General features: G+C 33.0%; 1 non-coding gene across 1 annotated transcript; it reads right to left on the bottom strand.

Annotated features, from left to right (window-relative positions):
• Positions 1-6,776: 6,776 nt before the first annotated feature.
• On the bottom strand, positions 6,777-6,883 carry LOC149494351 (small nucleolar RNA R71). The gene has a single exon (XR_016322352.1). It is a non-coding gene; the product is annotated as a small nucleolar RNA R71 (small nucleolar RNA).
• Positions 6,884-17,876: the final 10,993 nt, after the last annotated feature.

The raw sequence follows: 17,876 nt of genomic DNA, 5'->3' as shown, positions 1-17,876 counted from the left end.
CCTTTAATAATTATAGTTATTATTACTATTGTTCAAGCCCGACAAATACTTGCAAATTCCACTTGCCATTCTTCTTTTCTTATTTCGCTAATTTTACTTAAAGGCTTAATCATTTTCTAATTAAATTTAAAAGTATGACTATGACAAAACGCTACAGCCATTAATATATCAATTTCAAACAATACTATAGCAATTATGCTAAAAAAATGAATTAGAAACTTCACATTCTTCACCCGATCTATTTGGGATACGATTGAAACAAGTGCTGGTTGTTCATCATCTGAGCTCATCTTTCCATGATTTAGATTTCTTGGTACACGTATTTCAGATGCTGAAATAGGTCCCATATGGAGTTGACTAAAACCGCTAAACCGAAGGGTCTTATAAGCGAGTCGTCGTACGGTTTAAAGGCTAGGATGAAACAGGACACCGTTGAAACAGTAGATTGTGGACTAACAGGGTCGTGGTCAAGTGACATGGATGGGCTTAATAAGCCTCAGCACCATGTGACAGCAGATTGGACATGCTTAAGCACTATCCATGGATGGCCAAACAATTGCAAGCCGAAGCACTTTTATTTTACAAGGGTACAAACAATTTTTTTAAGAAAGGATACAACCATATTTTATGCAGAAGCTCAAAACATCACTTTGGGCTTCAACATACAAATTGGACGCCTCATAGTTATTTAGCTCATGTGGAAGCCAATAAAGCCATTAGTGTTGATTTGTTGGACCCATGTCTCTTATCTGAGACGTGGGATTACCGTACAATGCAATCTTCAGAATTTAGTGAACCAAAAACTATAAATCAGTCAAATCCAAAAGAAACAAGTTCAAACCAGTACAATCAACTTCAAGCATACCGTAAACATTTAGTGACCAAGTCTAAGAACAAAATGGATTCAATGATGCCACCCTAATCTAGTCTTTATTTCTTCTTTAGGCTGCTCCAATCTATTAATAAAGATGGTCCTTCTCATTCATAAGTTGCAAACTTGGATTGATAGCAACTTGAATTGACAAGATTTTTTATTTTTAACCTCCCAATATGAATATCATTGTCAAATATTAGTATAAATCACAACCATTCATCAATGATCTTTTGTATCAAATCAAGAAGAAATGGTGCTAAGATTCATACCAATGAATTATTAAGAAAAAGCCTAAATACATCCCTAAGATTCATACCAATGAAACCAAAATTCTTACCACCAGTATGAGCTAAGGCCTCAATCAATGGCACGCAACGAAGAATTATTGAGCAAGGCATATGGCAACTCCACAATTAGCTTTCCCATACCCCCAGTAAGACAGCTGAATACTCTCCTATCAAGCAAGACACATGTAGAAATTTAACATCCATTCACTATATCAATGAAATTTACATCCACCATTTACGTAAAAATTAAATAATTCCATTCTTGTATCTCATTATTATGTAAACATGCCAGTTAGAAAAAGACACCAGAACAATTAAAACCATAGTAAAATAGCATATAAGTGAGCAATCATCTTTCAAAGAGATCAAAACTAAACATTTGACCAAAATATACTTTTATCCACCTAATAACATGTAAGAGATAAATTTCTTGCTACTTTTCGGGTTCAAGAACAATGAATTATGAATATGATTTTACTTTTCTTTAATTCAGAAATCGAAAAGAACAAAGCAATCATGAAATCACAGACATAAGAGAACTATGGGAGACTCACTAACAGAATTCAACAACTATCACCATAATGAAAATCGAGTTTAAACATCACCGAGCAACAAAATAAATTCATTTATTTTGTGAAAAGAACACAAACCCCAGGTATATCAACATCAGTAAGGTTCGTTTAATCGAAGAGGAAAGTCATTTGCCTCATATTTGGTCGCTTATTGGCATCTAAATCTATACATCAAAGACAAACCAGCAAGGTTCGTTTGAAAGCTCTTGGAAAAGACATCATAAGATCCGTTTCTAAGCATATAATTAGCATATAAAATCCGTCTCTAATTCGTTTCTAAATCTATTGCTATTTACCTGTTTATCTATCTGGCTCCAAACATTTCCATATTTCCGCATTTATAAATATTCTAATCTTGTCATATTTCTAATAAAATTAATTTAAAATCAAATAAAGAAAGTTAACATAATATTGAATACATTTAAAATATCAAGACAACAGAAATTGTCACAAATAGAAACAACAATATGTCTTACAAATGTTTATATCTGAGTAGTGATACCCACGAACCGAGACTGTACACTTGCTGCTTCTTGATACCACCAACTTCTTGTAGATATATCTGAGTAGCATCAATTGGGCGTGGTTCACTGGACCCCTCTTCAGCTTGAGATTCAATTTCAACTCTAAATACAACAGCCTCCTGAAAGTAATGATAACATATATAATGATCAGTACTTGCACTTCCATTATTGAAATATAAGCAAAATAATTATAATTTTGGACGTGTCAACTTACAAATGTTTTCTTCGCGATTCCTAGTAATAGGGTCTGAATACTGGTTGTTTCTATAAAAAAAAAAAACTATTCCTATGACTATAAATTTTGTTAGAATAAATAATAGAAAATCCAAGAGAAACCTCCTTAATTCTCATCAAATTAGACAAAAATAACCGAGGGTCTAGAGACTTCTATGAATTGAACCGAAACTCAACTTAAAACATAGCAATTGAACCAAATTGCCTTTAAAAGGCTAATCAGAAACTTTGGTTGTTTGGCATAACTATTGGTGCCAACCCAAAGAGTCTATCTACTTGGTTTCTTATAATTGAAAAGGTTGAAGCAAAACTTTCCCACTGAAAAGCTAGACATTTTCGATGGGTAGAAAAATAACTTTATTTATATTTATTATATCTTTTTTACCTCTCCATTTTACGTATGAATTTAGAGCCTCACAAAATATACTCATAAACTAGAATCTATTTAGAGAAGATTTTTATGCGTAAAGGCTTTGACGGTGAAAAGCCTCTAAACTGGATAGCATGGATGTTGTAACGAGGGAGAAAAAGCATTATGGGTTAGATATTCAGGTGTTCAAAAATAAGAACACAACCCTTTTAGGCAAATGGTGGTGGTGGTTCAAATCTGAAAAAAATCTTCTTTGGAAACATATTTTGATTTCCATGTATGGGCAAGAGCTTCCTTAAAACCAATTGTGCAATTCTCAGCATAGAGACGACCTCCCCTGTAACATCTTGATTTTCATAACATGTTATTTTCATATATTTCAGTATTTTTAGAGTCTAATTAGACATTAGCATGATTTATTATAAATTATGGATGATTTATGATCATTTAGGTGAATTACAATGCCATAGGCGCATTTTCATAATTTTTCATGTTATTAGACCGTGTTTTGATAATACAATGTATTTTACGTTAGACAGTCATATATTATATCATGCATATGTATAATGTTAAATTCTAGCATTTAGAATGAAAAAGACCAATTAAATCTCAACCTTTTTTAATGAGAAAAAAAAAAGTTAAAAGACAAACAAAAGCCACATGCCACTACAAAATAAAAATACAGTCTCACACCTTATCCTTATGTAATCTCACACTACTAAAAGTGTAACACCCTTTATCCTATGTACAAGCATCCTAAATCAAAGGTTGCACACTACAACTCTACACCTAAATGCATGGGATTATAGCTCATGCACACACGTGCTCCAAGCATGTGAAAAATAATATCACATGGTAAAATCTTCTAAACTTGGCATGTGATAAGGGAAAAAGCCCTAAGAAAATATTTCTACACACCATTAAACTTGTACCCAAACACTACCTCCTCTCTCCTCTCATCTCTCTTATTTTCTCTCAACTTTCTCTCAAAACAAACACCTTGGCCCAACCATTTTTCTCCCATTTTCACCCATCTACACTTGTTATCTTCTCATGAAATTTGGATTTGTTATTATCCTCAAGAAGATCTTTAAGTTGATGTATATTTTATTGCAAGATTCCAAGTAAATCAATGTGAAACCCTCGCTTAACACTCTACCTCTTTCTCTTTCCTCTTTCTTTTATTTTTCTTTTAAATCTAAGGCTAAAATCATGCATAATATGTCACATTCACTATGTTTTACAATAAAATTCATGTTCATGATTCAGTTGGTAAAAATCTCCTTTTTCTTGATTATAAGAGGTGAATCCTCCAAAAAGTAAAGGAAATGAAATTTTGGAGGGTTGATTTGTTAAGGTTTGTACATTTTCTACGTTTTAGAGATTTTTAGGTTATAACTGTTTGATTTCTGTGAAATATGGTTCAGGTTCTTATTTTTATGCCATGTATATTTAGATCCATGCTTAAGCTTGCTTATTTTTGCATTATTGTGAAGTTATATGATTTTTATGCTCTTTCATTTATGTCGATTTTTCAGTTATTAAGCTTATAATCTTTGAATACACGAGTTGATTATACTATGTGTCAAGTTTGGTGAGATTTGGAGTATATATGATATAATTTTTGAGTTAGCCAAACTATCTACGTGGAGATTTATTGTGATTTTATTTTTAATTGTTGTATTTGTATTTATATTTGTATTTTAATGGTTAATGATGATTATCATGGCTTTTATTGAATTAAAATTTAGTTTTATGCTAATCGGCCAACTGATAGGTGTTATTTTTATAATATTTTTAATATGGTTTTTATTAGGATTTGCAGTATTTTTAATTACTTTAATTAATTTTTATTTATGTTTTTGTTCAAAGCTCCCTTGAATCATGATGCACTTAATCTTAAAGAAATTTGTAGGGTTTTGACACAGAAAAGAGTAAAATAAAGCAAAACACTCATGCCTTACCGGTGCTAGTTACTACGCCCGTGCTGGATTTAAGGAAAATCAAGTGAAGACTCAGACTCTAGCGCGTCCGGACCGTGGTTGAGAGAAATTTAAAGTCTAATGGAGAATTTTATTCCCTTAAAACAAGGAGAATTCATTCCCTTAAAACAAGGAAATTTTATTCCCTTAAAACAAGGAGAATTTATTCCCTTAAAACAAGGTGACTTTATTCCCTTAAAACAAGGAGAATTTATTCCCTTAAAACAAGGAGAATTTATTCTCTTAAAATAAGGAGAATTATTCCCTAAAGAAGGTGGGATTTCTCTCTCATGAAGTCTATATAAAGAGAGGAGGAATTCATTGTAAGGGCATCTCTCATTCTATTATTCTTGTAACTCTCTTCAAAATTTCAAGTATTCAAGAGTTGTGCCAAGATTCAAGGAAGCCATTTGGAGTCAATTGTTAACAAGTTTTTATTTCTAAACTCTTAATCTTGTTTATTTCTTTCATTATCCTTATTGATTATGGAATATTTATCAAGTATTGTTGAGTTTTATTTAAGTACTATGTGTAACTAAACTCTTATACTAGGGGTTTGATGTAGCTTAATCTCTTTTCCAATTTATGCAATTAGATTTATTTTTCCTTATTCAAGTTATGATTTATTAATGAACTTAATGCTTCTAGGCAGAATTTTCCCCTAGATTGATTTATTTCAATTATCACTATCGGAAGAAGAATCTTTGATATGAAAAGGTTAATAAAACACATGAGAATAATAACTTGATGCGGAAGCTATATGGTTTGACTCATGGGGGTTTTTATAATTTATCAACCTTAAATTGTAAATTCACAAACAACTACATAACTTAATGATTTAATTCATAGTTAATTGCGCTATTGGAAGATAGGTAATTAAATGGAATTAAAATAACTAGCAATACATCGGAAGAGCTTGTTAGTGAATTCAGAGTTGTTTCCCCTACTTGAATAATTAAATTGATCAATGAACTAATGAAATAAATTGGATAGAATTAAGTGAAATCAAAACCCCTAGTAGCTTTACTTCCTTGATTTCTTTAATCAATAATTGTTTATTTAACTTCTTATTTTTACTTGTTGAATTTAGTTTCTAAAAATAATTTCCCTTATTGTCGTTTAAATAATAATAGGTTAACATAATTTTGGTACTTGGTATACAATCCCTGTGGACACGATACTCTACTCACTCTATATTACTTGTAGCGATTTTTGTATACTTGCGAAAAATCACTGTCAAGTTTTTGGCGCCGTTGCCAGGGATTGGCTTTACCAATATCAATACGAATTATCCTGATATTAATTTAGACATTTATTTATTTAATTGTTTTTGTTCATTTAAATTTTCTAAAGAATATCTCAGGTTTTTATGCAAAGAAGATCAGGAAGAACTGAACCCCTGATTTTTGATCCAAAAGTTGAGAAAACTTGCCGTAGAAACAACGCTGCTAGAAGAGCACGAGAAAACAGGTCAGAACAACAAGCAAATATGGACGACGAAATCAATCCTCAACCTCAGAACAGACCCCTTGCTGTAAATCCTCAAATCAAACATCAAGCTAATGTTCGCACCTTGCGAGATTATACCACACCTTCTCTTAATGGAGCTACTTCAAGTATCACTAGACCAAGAGTGGAAGCTAATAATTTTGAAATTAAACCAGCAATTATTCAGATGCTTTCCACTTCAATTCAATATGGAGGTCTACCTAGTGAAGACCCTAACGCTCACATCACAAATTTCCTGGAGATTTGTGATACATTCAAACAAAATGGTGTTTCTGAAGATGCCATTAAATTGAGGCTCTTTCCTTTCACTCTTAGAGACAAGGCACGATCTTGGTTGCAATCATGTCCTGCTGGAAGTTTTACGACTTGGGAAGATTTAGCTCAAAAATTTTTAGCAAAATTCTTTCCATCTTCTAAAACTACGAAATTGCGAAATGAGATTATGACCTTTGTTCATCATGATCAAGAAAGCTTGTATGAAGCTTGGGAAAGATTTAAAGATTTATTAAGAAAATGCCCTCACCATAGTTTGCCTAAGTGGTTACAAGTTCAAACTTTTTATAATTCATTGTCACCTAATATTAAGATTACTTTGGATGCAGCTGCAGGAGGATCTTTTGAAAGAAAAGAGATCGATGAAGCATATGATTTAATAGAAGAAATGGCAAGCAATAGCCATTATCAAAGCAATTCCGAGAGAAGGAAAACTGCAGGAATATATGAGATCGATGCTATCACTACACTCAATGCTAAGGTGGACAACATGGTAAGAAAGTTAGATTTATTAACCACTAAATCTGTGAATTCCATTATGCAAGCTTGTGACAGATGTAACGAACAACATGGAATTGGAGAATGCATGCTAGATTCTGCAAATGCTCAAACCTTGGAGCAAGTGAATTACGTGATGAATCAAGGGAGAAGGAATTACCCATACTCAAATTCTTACGATAACAGGTTGAGAAATCATCCTAATCTTTCATATGGTAATCCTAATAATACCTTGAATGCACCACCAGGTTTCATACCTCCAGAGAGAAAGTCTCATGACGATCTCCTCACTGCCCTCTCTAAATCACACATGGATTTCATGAACGAAACTCGAGAAAACAATAAAATCCAACAAGCCGCGATAAGGAACTTGGAGATTCAGATGGGACAATTTGCAAACATGATGGCTGCTCGACCCCAAGGTACGTTACCTAGTAATACTGAGATAAATCCTAAAGAACAGGTACAAGCTATCACCTTAAGGAGCGGCAAACAGTTGGAGGATACGCCCAGGATTGAGAGAGAGAAGGAAAAGCAGAGAAAGGTTCCCATCATTGACCTAGAAGAGAAGGAAGAAGTGAAACCTTATGTTCCACCTGTCCCTTTTCCACAAAGGTTGAAGAAAATGCAAGACGACAAGAGTTTCCTCAAATTTCTTGACGTTTTCAAAAAGCTTCAAATTAACATACCTTTTGCTGAAGCTCTTGCTCAAATGCCCAGCTATGCAAAATTCTTAAAAGAAATCCTGAGCAAGAAAAGAAAGATCGATGATCAAGGAATGGTGATGTTGACAGAGGAGTGTAGTGCAATCATTCAGAATAAATTGCCTCCTAAATTAAAGGATCCAGGAAGTTTTTCTATCCCTTGTAATGTTGGAAATCTTAATTTTGAAAAAGCTTTAGCAGATTTAGGAGCCAGCATTAATCTCATGTCTTATGAAGTTTTTAAGATGCTAGGGATGGGAGAGCTAAAACCAACTAGGATGTCTCTACAGTTGGCGGATCGATCAATCAAATATCCGAAAGGAATTGTAGAAGATGTGCTTGTCAAGGTAGGTAATTTTATCTTTCCTGTTGATTTTGTTATCCTTGACATTGATGAAGGTAGAGAAGGATCCTTAATCCTTGGAAGACCATTTCTTGCAACTGCAAGAGCATTGATTGATGTACATGAAGGAAAATTAACCTTGAGAGTGGGTTAAGAGGAGGTTGTATTTAATGTTTTAAAATCTTGTAAACTTCCTATGGATTATGATGATTGTTTTAGGATTGATGTTATTGATGAATGTATAAAGGACACTCTGCATATTAAAGATAATAATAACATTAATCCAAGCATCATAGATGAGAAGGAAAGTGAACCACCAAAGCAAGAACTGAAACAGCTTCCATCTCATTTAAAACATGCATTCTTAGGTGAGAATAATTCTTTTCCTGTTATTATTTCTTCTCACTTAACACTTGATCAAGAGGAAAGGCTGTTGCAGGTTCTACGAAAACATAGAAAAGCTTTAGGATGGTCAATTTCAGATTTGCAGGGGATAAGTCCAAGTGTATGCATGCACAAGATCTTGATGGAGGAAGATTACAAACCTTCAATTGAGCATCAAAGAAGATTGAACCCGAATATGAAGGAGGTGGTCAAAACAGAGATCATAAAACTCTTGGATGCTGGCATTATCTATCCAATTTCTGATAGCAGTTGGGTAAGTCCTGTCCAAGTAGTCCCAAAGAAAGGAGATATGACAGTTATTTCTAACAAAAATAGCGAGTTAATTCCAACTAGAACTATCACAGGTTGGCGTGTGTGCATTGATTATAGGAAATTGAACAAAGCAACACGCAAGGATCATTTTCCCCTGCCTTTTATTGATCAAATGCTTGAAAGACTTGCAGGTTATCCATACTATTGCTTTCTAGATGGTTATTCAGGGTATTTCCAAATACCTATTGCTCCCGAAGATCAAGAGAAGACCACTTTCACCTGCCCTTATGGTACTTTCGCCTACAGGAGAATGCCTTTTGGGTTGTGCAATGCCCCTGCAACTTTTCAGAGGTGCATGATGTCTATCTTTTCTGACATGGTTGAGAAATTCATTGAAATATTTATGGATGATTTTTCTGTGTTTGGTTCTTCTTTTGATTCTTGTCTTTATAACCTCTCGTTAGTAATGCAGCGATGCGAGGACACTAACCTTGTTTTGAATTGGGAAAAATGTCATTTCATGGTTAGTGAAGGAATTGTTTTAGGCCATAAAATCTCACAGAAGGGGATTGAAGTGGATAAGGCCAAGGTGGAGGTAATTGAAAAGCTACCGCCTCCAAATTCAGTAAAGGGAGTAAGAAGCTTTCTTGGCCATGCCGAATTTTATAGGAGATTTATCAAAGATTTCTCTAAAATCACGAAACCTCTTTGTAATTTGTTAGTTAAAGATGTTCCTTTCAATTTTGACGAAGAGTGTTTAAATGCCTTTAACAGATTGAAGAAAGAGCTGACTTCAGCACCCATCATTGCTACACCAGATTGGAGTCACCCCTTTGAGCTTATGTGTGATGCTAGTGATCATGCTGTAGGAGCTGTTCTTGGGCAGAGAAGAGAAAAGAAATTGCATGTCATTTATTATGCTAGTCGCACATTAAATGATGCACAATTAAACTATGCCACCACTGAAAAAGAACTCCTGGCCATTGTTTTTGCTTTTGATAAATTTAGAGCTTATCTAATTGGAGCTAAAACAATAGTGTACACTGATCACTCTGCCATTAAATATCTATTAGAAAAGAAAGATTCAAAGCCGAGATTAATTCGTTGGGTTCTTCTTTTACAGGAATTTGATTTAGAAATTCGCGATAAAAAAGGAACCGAGAATCTTGTAGCGGATCATTTATCTAGGCTTGAGTTGGGGGATGATGAACAGGCAGATTTGAATATCAATGAAGATTTCCCCCATGAACATCTTTTTCTTCTAGCTAAGGCTAAAGCTCCCTGGTATGCTGATATAGTCAACTACCTTGCTTGCAAAATCACTCCTCCCAATCTTTCTTATCAACAAAAGAAAAAATTTTTTCATGATCTTAAATACTATTATTGGGAGGAGCCATTTTTGTTCAAGTATTGTAGTGACCAGCTCTTTCGACGATGCATACCGGAAGAGGAGATAGATAGTATCCTTCGATTTTGCCATTCAATGGAATGTGGAGGACATTTTGGAGCAAGCAAGACGGCAGCGCGGATTTTAGAAAGTGGTTTACATTGGCCTAACTTGTTTAAGGATGCCTTTAATTTTGTTCGTCTTTGTGACCGTTGTCAAAGGTTAGGCAATATTTCAAAGCGACATGAAATGCCACTAAACAACATCCTTGAAGTGGAGATATTTGATGTTTGGGGCTTGGATTTCATGGGGCCTTTTCCATCATCATATTCCAACCAATACATTCTAGTAGCGGTGGACTATGTTTCAAAATGGGTGGAAGCTATTGCCCTTCCCAATAATGATGCCAAAAGTGTGATGAGCTTCATCAAGAAATATATTTTCACACGACATGGTACTCCAAGAGCAATAATCACAGATGGAGGTAAGCACTTCTGTAACAAGTACTTAGATTCCCTTCTTTCTAGATATGGTGTTACTCATCGTGTAGGTACCCCATATCACCCTCAAACGAGTGGACAAGTGGAAGTCACTAATAGGGAAATCAAGAAGATATTGGAGACCACGGTTGGGCAATCAAGGAAGGACTGGTCCAAAAAAACTCGATGATGCTCTTTGGGCCTATAGAACTGCATTCAAAACACCAATTGGCATGTCTCCATATCGAATGGTATACGGTAAGGCTTGTCACCTCCCTGTTGAGCTGGAGCACAAGGCATATTGGGCAATCCAATTTCTTAACTTTGATACTAAGGAAGTTGGTCAAAAGAGGCTCCTTCAATTAAACATGATGGATGAAATGAGGCTCCATGCTTATGAAAATGCCAAAATCTATAAAGATCGCACCAAACAATGGCATGATAAGCATATTATCCTACGGAATCTAAGAGTAGGCCAACAGGTATTACTCTACAACTCTAGACTCCGTCTTTTTCCAGGAAAACTGCGCTCAAGATGGTCTGGCCCATTCACGATTAAAGAAATTTTCCCGCATGGAGCAATTGAGATAATGGATGGTGACCGAAGTTTCAAGGTTAATGCTCAACTTTTAAAGGTTTACCAAAGTGGAAACTTTGATCCCGTTAAAACTGCTATAAGTCTTGATTAGCTTGAATCAGGTTCAGTACGTTGAGCTTAACGACGTTAAATGAAAGCGCTTGTGGGAGACAACCCATTTTATTTTCTTTTGATTTTGATTTAATTGTTGCTTTTCAGTTTCTACCTTGGATATTATATATTGTTGTTTTTAGTGTTTTTTCTGACTTTATAGCTTTGCTAAACTCCAACACCCGGCTCTATTGTATTTTTCAATACAATGATGGTAATAATCACTACACTTTCTTACTCTTTTGTTACCTTATTGATAATATGATAAGTTTGGGGAATTGCATAAAGCTCATTGAGGACAATGTGCTAAACTAAGTTGGGGGAAGAAGTTTTAGATAAAACTTTAAATTTCTTTTGTTATTTTAATTTTATTTTGTTTTACTAATAAAATAAGGTTGGAATAATTGTGAGCAAGTTTAAAAATTCTATTCAATTCATTAACTTTTGATTAAATCAGTTGTTCTTCGAAGTTAATTATTTTTCAGCTTGAATTTTAATTTTTAATTTAACATGCTTCTTTGGTTTAATCATTTGTTTCTAAGATTATAAACATTAACTTTTTGAGAATTTTATGATAAATAGATGTGTTTTTCATAAAAACTTATTTAACATTGGCATTCCTAGAACAAATTAGAATTTTCTTCAAGACAAAAATTTTAAATGCTTACATTTAGAAAGAGATGATTAAGGCATTCTTTGTTAAACCTTCATATTTAGCCTAGACCACCTAAGTTAAAGTATGACCCTTGCAACCAATTTGAAGCCTATATCAAAAATTTATTGTTCACCCTTATTTGAACCTAGCTATTAAACCAAACTAATTCTCTACCTTAAGTGCAATAATGTGGAATTGAAGGATTAGATTTTATTAAAACACAACAATAAAGGGAGAAAATCCTATCAATACTAGCAAATGAGGAAAACAGAAATACCCCATAAAAAAAAAAATATCAAGAATTCAAGTTTGGGGAACTTTAGCAAAAAAAAAAAAAAAAAAAAAAAAAAAAAAAAAAAAGGAAATTATCAAAAGTAATATAAAGAGGCCTTGCCGATACCTAATTTTGAGCTGGTAAAGGACTTCAAAGGTAACCTCCCTTTACAAATAAAAATTCACTTTTAACATAAATGAAAATCCTGATATTAAACATTTTTTGTACTTTTGTCTACCATGTTATCCTTTTCTTTGTTTAGCCGAAAATATACCTTTAAAACCTCATTACAACCTAAATAAAGACCTTTTGATCTTTTAAATTGTATGTATTTAAATTGTGGAGAAGAAATGACTAATTTTGCCTATGGGAATGTTGAACTTGTATTCAAACATCTTATTTAAAGGTTAAATGATTTTTGTAAATTCATATTCTAATTATCATAAGTTGAATAATTGTTGATGATAAAAATCTTGTTAACTTATGTTTAATTAAGGGAATGTGTTTTATTGAAAATTGAATTTTGGCTAGAAAATGATTAGCATAGGAAACACATGATTTACTCTTATGTTAATGACTTTGGATACTTATTGAAATTGTGAATGATTATTCCATACCATATTAAGCTAATATTTTAGTTTTGTTGCTTGAGGACAAGCAATGGTTTAAGTTTGAGGAATTTTGATAGGTGTTATTTTTATAATATTTTTAATATGGTTTTTATTAGGATTTGCAGTATTTTTAATTACTTTAATTAATTTTTATTTATGTTTTTGTTCAAAGCTCCCTTGAATCATGATGCACTTAATCTTAAAGAAATTTGTAGGGTTTTGACACAGAAAAGAGTAAAATAAAGCAAAACACTCATGCCTTACCGGTGCTAGTTACTACGCCCGTGCTGGATTTAAGGAAAATCAAGTGAAGACTCAGACTCTAGCGCGTCCGGACCGTGGTTGAGAGAAATTTAAAGTCTAATGGAGAATTTTATTCCCTTAAAACAAGGAGAATTTATTCCCTTAAAACAAGGAGAATTTATTCCCTTAAAACAAGGAGAATTTATTCTCTTAAAATAAGGAGAATTATTCCCTAAAGAAGGTGGGATTTCTCTCTCGTGAAGTCTATATAAAGAGAGGAGGAATTCATTGTAAGGGCATCTCTCATTCTATTATTCTTGTAACTCTCTTCAAAATTTCAAGTATTCAAGAGTTGTGCCAAGATTCAAGGAAGCCATTTGGATTCAATTGTTAACAAGTTTTTATTTCTAAACTCTTAATCTTGTTTATTTCTTTCATTATCCTTATTGATTATGGAATATTTATCAAGTATTGTTGAGTTTTATTTAAGTACTATGTGTAACTGAACTCTTATACTAGGGGTTTGATGTTGCTTAATCTCTTTTCCAATTTATGCAATTAGATTTATTTTTCCTTATTCAAGTTATGATTTATTAATGAACTTAATGCTTCTAGGCAGAATTTTCCCCTAGATTGATTTATTTCAATTATCACTATCGGAAGAAGAATCTTTGATATGAAAAGGTTAATAAAACACATGAGAATAATAACTTGATGCGGAAGCTATATGGTTTGACTCATGGGGGGTTTTTATAATTTATCAACCTTAAATTGTAAATTCACAAACAACTACATAACTTAATGATTTAATTCATAGTTAATTGCGCTATTGGAAGATAGGTAATTAAATGGAATTAAAATAACTAGCAATACATCGAAAGAGCTTGTTAGTGAATTCAGAGTTGTTTCCCCTACTTGACTAATTAAATTGATTAATGAACTAATGAAATAAATTGGATAGAATTAAGTGAAATCAAAACCCCTAGTAGCTTTACTTCCTTGATTTCTTTAATCAATAATTGTTTATTTAACTTCTTATTTTTACTTGTTGAATTTAGTTTCTAAAAATAATTTCCCTTATTGTCGTTTAAATAATAATAGGTTAACATAATTTTGGTACTTGGTATACAATCCCTGTGGACACGATACTCTACTCATTCTATATTACTTGTAGCGATTTTTGTATACTTGCGAAAAATCACTGTCACCAACCATATGAGGAGTAAAATGAAATTTTACAAGACTTTGTGGGTTATCTAGAACATTTCCAAAGACTTGTTGACACTTTACCTATGATTGGAGGATTATTGCACAATTTGACTAACTAATGGGCTATTAAGGATTTGATCATGTAAACAAAGGATTTAATTAAAAATGTTACCATCTAAATTATGGACATGTGACATTTGTAGAATTAAGTATATTAATGTAATTGGGACCTTAAAAATGGATTAAATGTGGACTATGGTTAATTAATTAGATCATACATCTATTTATAGTGAGACTCAAATTTATAATTAATAAAAACTCTAGAGCTATATTTTGTTGGATGTAATGCAATGCAATTTAATCAAAGATGTAATGCAATGAAAAATGTAATGAAATGTAATGTAATTAAGATTCCGTTACTATGTTTGGTAATGTAATTGAGAAAATTTATGAAATGTAATCACCATTCCATTTTTATGTTTTTTTTTTTTTTGTAAATATGTAATGTAATATAATCGAAACACTACCACCACCAAACATACCGCCATCACTCCTTCGCCACTCTTCCACCACCACCACCACAACCATCACTATATTACCATCATCACCAACACAACCATCACTCTAATTGAAGAAATGAGTTTTTGAGAGTTTCTAGTTTACCAAAACGTATCTACAAGAGGGGAAATGTGTTTCCAAATTACATAATTTACAGAAATATCCCCAATATATCTCTAGTATAGAAACATCAACTTTTAGCATTTTATAATTTTGAATGGCTAAAGGCTAGGTGTCTGTTGGGCATCACTCTAGCTGTTTTAGTAGCTATTAGATATTAGCTGGTAATTGTTTAAAGTAAAAATGTTTGGTAATAATAATTATTTGATTATCTATTGAATTTAAAGTGATAAAAAAGGACACTTGAATATTGAGTTAGAATTTTAACTTATAAATATAGAACTTCTATCTTTGACATTAGCGAAATACATGTTTAAATCTTGGAACTTATCAGGTTTTACTTTTATTATGTCCATGAACTTTTGTTTATTGACATTAAACTCATTCAAATTTTTTTTTTAATTAAGCTCTTATATTTATTAACTAGGGGTTAGAGAGTAATAATCATATATGTTAAACACATGTTGATGGGAAAACTTAATCAAAGTATTAAATCCATGAAATTCTATTTTTGACATTAGCGAATTGGATTGGCCATTTACTCTAAATCAATTTAAGGCTTAATCTTTATATAAATAAAAGTTAAAGGGCTTAATGCCAACAAATAAAAGTTTCACCGTATCTAATACATATATACATATTATAATTAAGAGTTGAAAATGGTTTTAAAATTGTGGAATTTAAACATTCTTGATTTATTTTCATTTATTAATTTGCCGAATACAACTTCAATCATTTAATTAAAATCTTTAAAATGTAAAACTTTTTCTAAGGTATCCCGTCGCCTCTCTGGAAGGGAAAAAAATTTTGAAACCCTTCTTTTCTTTTTTCATCGCCATCGATAAAATATCCGCGGTGATCACCTCTTGTCTTCTTTTTTTTTCTTTTTTTGAATAATCCTCACATTTATGTATTTTGATACCAATCTAAGTTATTGATCCCTATATTTTGGGATTATTGATACCCATATTTTGAAATTTTGTTCTTAGATATAGTCGTTTGGCAGTTTTTGAGTATAGTTATCACCATTATGGTAATTTTATTTATGGTATTTTATTATTTGGCAGTAATGTAGAAATTTTGAAATTTTGATACCGATCTGAGTTATTGATCCCCATATTTTGGGATTATTGATACCCATATTTTGAAATTTTGTTCTTAGATCTAGTCATTTGACAGTTTCTGAGTATTGTTATCACCATTATGGTAATTTTGTTTATGGTATTTTATTATTTGGGCAGTTATGTAGAATGAAGTGCAGATCTCCTTTTTGACAGGAAGAAGAATTTTAAAGATAATCATATCAGACTTGTAGAAAAATCATGGAGTCGAATAGTGGCCATGAATCGCCACCAAGTGGAGCGAGCGATTGCCTACAACACATATATTATGCTCTGTCAACTTGATCGGATACTTCAAATTAAGATTGTCTTTTTTAATTTTTTGTGTTAGTAGTTTATTATTAGACTTACTTTACAAAAATATAAAAACATATTGATATGTATTCCATATCTGTATACAGATTCCTCTTGATAAAATTTCCATTTTGATTTCCTCTCAAAAAAAACTTCTTCTGAGGTAGGAGATCCATAAACCGGTTATATAAACTATAATTAAGTGGCTAAAAGTAAAATCAATCATATGGTACATCTATATAAATAATTAATTTATTGAAAGATACATATCCCCTAATCTTTCATATGTAACCTTTCAAATAATATATTATTGTATCCTATTCTAACTAAAACATTATTTGAGTTATTTATAATTTTCATGCACGTTATAAATTGTATTTCAAGTAGTAATAAGTTATAAAATCTAATGTCATATTTAAATATTCATGGATGAGACATCCCGACCCTGCAAAGCAATCCTAGGATGGCAGGCTAGCTAGGGTATTGGAATACGGGACACAGGGATGAATCGAATCATATATCGAAAAGGGGGAAACTAATCTTTAGAGGCGCCTTTTCGTGGAATGGCTGGAGAGTTGGAAGAACTCCAGGGTTAAGCGTGCTTGCTTAACAGAAATCTCAGGATGGGTGACCTCCTGGGAAGTTTCCCATTTCACTTGGGGGACAAAACCATGAGGGCGGGTGTATGTGTTGGCCGGATTAGGCCGAGGCATAACTCCGTGGCCAAAGCGGACAATTCCTCTGGTGATTAGAGTCGGGCGTGACAGTTGGTATCAGAGCCTGACCCCCTCCAGTAGATGTATGGTTGAGGACGAACCATGCAGAAGCTGGTGGGCCTGTGACATCCCGACCCGGCAAAGCGATCCTAGGATGGCAGGCTAACTAGGGTAGTGGAATGCGGGACACAGGAATGAATCGAATCATATATCGAAAAGGGGGAAACTAATCATTAGAGGCGCCTTTTCGTGGAATGGCTGGAGAGTTGGAAGAACTCCAGGGTTAAGCGTGCTCGCTTAACAGAAATCTCAGGATGGGTAACCTCCTGGGAAGTTTTCCATTTCACTTGCGGGATAAAACCATGAGGGCGGGTGTATGTGTTGACCGGATTAAGCTGGGGCACAACTCCGTGGCCAAAGCGGACAATTCCTCTGGTGATTAGAGTCGGGCGTGACAATGAAAGTAATAAGTTATTATTAAAATATAAGAAGAAACACGTAAAAATAATAAATAGTGATTGTGATCAATAATCCATGATGTGACCAATGTTGGCCGTCACGATTATTATGGCGGATGTGGATCAGTGACTAGTGATACTGGTTGCTATTGATTAATAAATTAAAAAATATATATTTATAAGATTATAATAAATTTATTAATGTTCAGAAAATATTTTTCTCCCTTAAAAACAAA

Source organism: Jatropha curcas, chromosome 8 (assembly GCF_041381405.1).
Source record: "Jatropha curcas cultivar XTBG-Jc1 chromosome 8, XTBG_Jcur_1.0, whole genome shotgun sequence".
Classification (NCBI taxonomy): domain Eukaryota; kingdom Viridiplantae; phylum Streptophyta; class Magnoliopsida; order Malpighiales; family Euphorbiaceae; genus Jatropha; species Jatropha curcas.
The sequence above is the reverse complement of the archived record's forward strand: the minus strand, read 5'-3'. Positions and strand labels throughout refer to the sequence as shown.